Below are 5,870 nucleotides of genomic sequence, written 5' to 3'. Positions count from 1 at the left end.
CCAGGATCATATGCAATTTGTTGCTGCTGATCCTCATAAGGTCCCTTTCCTAACAACATATCTAGATTTCTCTGAGGATAACCAGCTGCTGCATTTCGCCTAGCCGTCTCCTTGCAAAATTCCTCATTGGCAACCTTCCATAACAGGTATTGTCCTCCATTTAGCACAGCTTTACACATATTAGCCCAATCTGCTGGCGTCATGTTCAAGTTGTTAATGGATTCGACCATGCTTACAGTGAAGGGTGCTTGAGGACCATAGGTTGTTACAGCCTCTTTTAGCTGCTTCACTGTTTTGAAATTTAAAACTTGGTAAAATCGCTGCCCTCCTGCCTCAAATACAGGGCATGTTAATATTTGAGATCTTGTCTCAGGATCCCAACTATCAACTGCGGGGGTTGGGGACCTCCCAGCATATGGAGGTGGCCTTGTTAGTTGGACACTTACGTCCTCTGGTGATAGAAAGGTGTTAGTAGCAGTCTCCTGTTGTAACTTTCCCCCTGATGGCTTTTTCTGTTTTACACTTTCTTTCTCTGTCTGACTAGCTTGAGAGGCCTTCTCTTTTACTTGAATCTTTTCCTCTGTCTGACTAACTTGAGAGACCTTCTCTTTTACTTGAATCATTATGTCTTCTTCTTCCTCTACCATTGTCTGAACTGAAGGCTTTGGACTAAGCAAACAAGATATGAACGTCCACAATGGCAATGTGCCAACTGGCAGAGTCCCTGGGCTTTTCTTTTCTATTCTTTTTAAATCTTCACCATGATGGTTCCATTGTGATATATTTAACAACTCCTCCTTAAAAAGCCATGGGCTACATTTTTGTATTGTATCAACGTATGCCCTGATTGTTCTTGATTTTACTGAGATGCCTCCTTCCTCTAACAATTTACTTAACACTCTTTCAGTTTGTTTTTTACTAATTTCTGATCCCGTATTTCTACTATAATACAACCCAACAAGATAACACCAAACAAAACTGAGATAGAATGAAATAAAAATGGAACAACAAAAAATCATTATAACCTTTCTCCATATCTGTTCCTCAGACGCAAATAGTTTTTCCTCAGATGTGAGCGGTTTTTCTTCCGTCTCACTCATCTCCAGGGACAGGCAACTTAAAACAAAAGTGAAGCCAAACAAAATAAGAATCTTAAAATGGCTACCCATCCTCTCGCCCTGCCCTCAGGGGAGAGCAGTTTACCTTATCACTTACCCTCAGTCGCTCCCCGTGTGAGCCACCAAATGCCGCAGTCTGGCTGGGCACAATCAGGAGCCACTTGTCAAAAGAAACTAACTTTATTTTTAGAACCACACACGCCAAACAAAACAGCCTCTCAGGAAAAACCCTCAGAGCCCCAACTGCCACCACCGGCTTTCCACAAGCCTCTCTCTCCAACAAGCCTCTCTCTCCCACAAGCCTCTCTCCCCACCTCCCACAATCCTCCTGCTCTTGAGGCCGATTGGCTGGGTCACGTGGGCGGAGCCAAAAAAGTCCCCCAATGAGCAGCTCCGTGGTCTGAAAGGGCAGGGAAACAGCCCAATGAGCATCACCACAGAGGAGCCAATCAGCTAGATGTTGCTGGGGCCGCTGTGAGCCAATCATCAGCAGGCAGCTGGAAGTTTGCTGGCAGCTGGAAGTTTGCTGGGGCCCCTTGGCTGTGGCCCCTTCGGCTGTGGCTCTCAACACATTTACATGGCTGTTCAAGAAAAGTGTGTTTCTGACACTGTAGATATCTGTTTTCATGTTCATTTCATAAAATTTTTGTTGATACCATACCAATTTGTATCTCTAATACAACCTAGTGTTCCAGTAGCTAGAGTTTGAAAATTACAGTTTAGTATTACTGAAAAAATTATATTAGTTTAACAATCCGATCCTGATTCACTCTTCCATCTCTATTTTAAAACACACCACTATGTAATAATACATTAATGTATATATAATAATATTAATGATAATAATAATAATTATAATAACAATTAATATTTATTAAGAGGTCATACCATACTGGGAGCCAAGTTAAGAATTCTGTTGCATTATCTTATTTAATTCTCATATAATCTCAATAGATAATGCTTTATTATCTCTGATTAAGATGCAGGGATACCGGAGGCTGAAAAAGAGATAAATAATCAAAATTACACATCTGGCAAATGATAGATTACTGATGTCAGTTCGTTCCACCATCATTTCTAACCCCATACCCCCTCCCCTCCCCTCCACCCCTCTGCCCTATCCTAGAGTTCCTCTATTCCTCTCATGCTCCCCCTCCCAATTGAACCCAGGGCCTTGTACCTGCCTGGCAGGCACTCTGCCAACTGAGCTATATCCCTAGCCCCTTCAACCAAATATTAATTACTCTATTTATGAACCCCTCAGAACTTAAATTCTATAATATATATGTCATACTCATCATTATATTTCCAGCATTTAGCATAGGTTAAATATGATGGATTAAAATGTTGGTGAGGATATTGACCTCTGGACCCTTCATTGTTAAATATTATCTAATTTTATGACTGAAAACCACTTACAAATATGCACACTATCCTACCACCCCCAATTAGCTTCTTCTGATCTACTATTTCTTCTGTTTCTCCATAACTTCTGATCTACTATTTCTTCTGTTTCTCCATAGGTTTCTATTTCCCTGAATCTTGTAGGCATAGACTGGGCTGTACATCTACGTATTAACTAGCAGCAACTCAAATTCACTTTGTCCATATGTTTGATTCAGAGATATGGAGTCATTAGCAGATCTACTATGTACAGAGTACTTCAGGAAGAACACAGTTAGATGTCCTGCCTTCTCTGGTTTTTGAGTCAGTGATCTCTGGAGACTGTTTCTGCTGGAGTCTGCTCTAATTAAACCAGATACTCTCTACAGAACAGTGTGGAAGAAGCTGTCTCCCTACCCAAGGGATTCTTAGGATGAGGTACAAATACTATCCCATTTCACTTTGGAGTCTGCTTGTAGATTTTTTTCACACATTAAAGAACTTCCTCTTCAACCAGGGTAAATTCCTGGGCAGGGGATGAATGTTTAGTTCCTTATATTTTTAAGTTTTCCTGGAAGAGACCCAATAAACTGCTGATTTAGATAAGATCTTCTCATGTCCTCTGGATAGTGTATTGTAGTGCAAGTACACATTTTAATATCTTGAACTGCTACATACATTTCTGCCATGGAGGGTTGGGACTTGGGTTAATATTTTTCCAGAATATTAAAATAGTTTAAAATATTGAAATATTGAACAGTAGGCATATTCAGACTTACAACTTCAGTTGAAATATTTTGTTTACACCAAATTAAAACTTAATATTATTTTACTGTCTTTAATAGATCAAATGAATAAATAATATTTTAAATAAAATTACAGAAGAAATAGCTATTAAAAATTCATAAAAGCATGTGTATAGAGGCTCCCATCCTTCCTTTCACCTCGAGCTCCAAATACGGCCTGGTGTCTTGCTGTCAGATTCTATCTTTATTTAAAATTTTGATATTTTGTTCATCATGAATTTTTTATATTGTTCTTCATTTAAACACATTTTGTTAAAATTTTATTTATCTTTAATGTTTTTCTCACACTTAAATTTTGCATCCAAGGTAAGTATTTCATTTTTCTCACCTTAATTCTGGTCCTAGGAGAGTCAACACCTGGAGGGTTAGATACAAAGAAATGATGCTCTGATGACATCTTGAATCTTTTGGTAACCTGATACTAGAAACATATAGAAGCAAAGACATTCCTCTTTGTGTTAAAACCAAAATGGATTGGATTTTCTGTTACTACAATGTAAAGTATGCTGCTACACAGACTGAAAAATTTATACCTTGTAATCTTTAATTGTTTTGTAAACTTTATACCATAGTTGATAGTTCTTTTTTCTATAATGGAAGAAAAGGATTCTAGTATAATACATATGCCATAACTTATTATCATAGTGATTGATATAAAGTTATGCTTTATAGATTATGTTTTCATGTTGTAATTTCAGCAGGTAGTTGCCTGAAGGGAAATTACTGGATTTAAGGATTTGTACAATTGAAAAATTTAAAAGCTTTTTGTCAAATTACTTTCTTAAATGGCTATATCAAGGTACCTATCGCAGTACTGGTGGTTAATAGTTTTCCTATTATGCTCTATCAGAACTACAATAGTTTAATATAATTCTGGTTTTTATTTCTTTAAATTTTGTAAAATTGAGTATCTACTCGTATGTATATTGGCCATCTATTTTTCTTGTTGTAGAATTACCTATTCCTTGCACATTTTCCAATTTTTTCTTATTTATTTACACCAACTTTTAGTATTTAAGGATTTTAATCTTTTATCTACTATTTGTTTTGTATAATTTTTCTCCTAAAATCATTACTTAACCTTAACTACATTTTTTATATAATTGCATCTATCAATTGCTATTGATTTTCTCCGGTTAATTTGTCTACTGTCAGTTCATTTCATGACTCAAAAGTCTAATCTTCAGAGGGTGGAAAGAAGGTCTCCTTTCCTATTCATATGAAGACTTCACACTGTTGTTGTTTTTACAATATTTGAAGTTTTTTCAGTTGAATTTTTTCCTAAAGTATATATTTTAATTATTTTTTGCTGGTTATATAGGAAATCTATAGGATTTTATTATTTTGACTCAAATTTACTTTACTATTTTATTGTCAGTTATAACATTTTTAAGATTTCTTTTTTTCTCTTTGAATTCTTGGGAAGATCTCATAATCATTTTCAAAATGATAATTTTGGGCTCTGTGTTCTAAATGTTATAAAAATTACTTATATTTTATTTTAATTAGAAAATGTAGAATAATAATTAACTGCTAATATGTTTTCCCTTTGGTTGATTTAGTAAAAATTTGTTAAATTTTTTCATTGAGAATGACTTTGGCTTTGTGCTTTTCCAAATAAGTCACATTAAGTAAGTATTTTATTTTATATTATTTTAGCATTTCAAATCATGAAAATATTGAGCCTCATGATTCCTAGAATCCCCTTTGAACATCTTTATTTATTTATTTTTCTAATATCACTTAATTTGGTCATTTACTCATCAGCTTTTTACTGAAAGCCTCTTGTAGGCCTGACAGTATGATAGCCCATGGGATTTCCTTAGCACATTCCTCTGATTAGGAATATCAGAGTTTAGCCTCTCTTTAACCTCTTTTCTAGATATAGTTCTTACTTTCCTATAGAAGAGCCTGATGAAAGGTAAAGAAAGGCAAAATGAGAAATTCAAAGAGAAAGTAGGCCAGATTCATAGGCCAGGACAGAGTCCTAGGGAGGTAGACGGCCTCCTTCAGTTCTCCTTCCAGTGACCATCTCATCCATGTCATTTCTGGTTTTCTTACTACTGCAGAAGAGGCTGTGAAAATGCTCTCACATTGGTGCTTCCTTCTCCTCTCCTGACTATTGTTCCTGGTGCTTGACCTTGTTGCTCTGAGCATCCCTCTTCCTTTCCCTACCACTCCTGAGATTTTGGTTATAAATTACAGCCCTGAAATGGTTTGATTTAGGCCTGATCCTCCTGTGACATCCCTGTCTCATCTTAGTCCAAACTGTTGTCTCACTTCAGCAGGAAGTTCTCCCAGTGAATTTGGAGGTATACCTTTGTCACTTCTGGGAGCCGTCCTACTCAGACCTAACCCTAGAGGTCAGGTTAAGTAGATAGAAAGCTCTGCCTGTATAATTTAAGAAGGCGTGCTCTCCCTTATGTATAAGCTTGGTTTCTTCCCCACCTACTCAAACAAGTATAGTCAGATCTGTTACAATGTAATATATACGGTCCTAAAAACCATCATGTTATATAAAATTGCACAAGAAAGACTACAAGGTTCATGGGAAAATAGAACA

The sequence above is a fragment of the Marmota marmota genome, unplaced genomic scaffold (genome assembly GCF_001458135.2).
Source record: "Marmota marmota marmota unplaced genomic scaffold, marMar, whole genome shotgun sequence".
NCBI classification, from domain to species: Eukaryota; Metazoa; Chordata; class Mammalia; order Rodentia; family Sciuridae; genus Marmota; species Marmota marmota.
Note: the sequence above shows the minus strand (reverse complement) of the source record.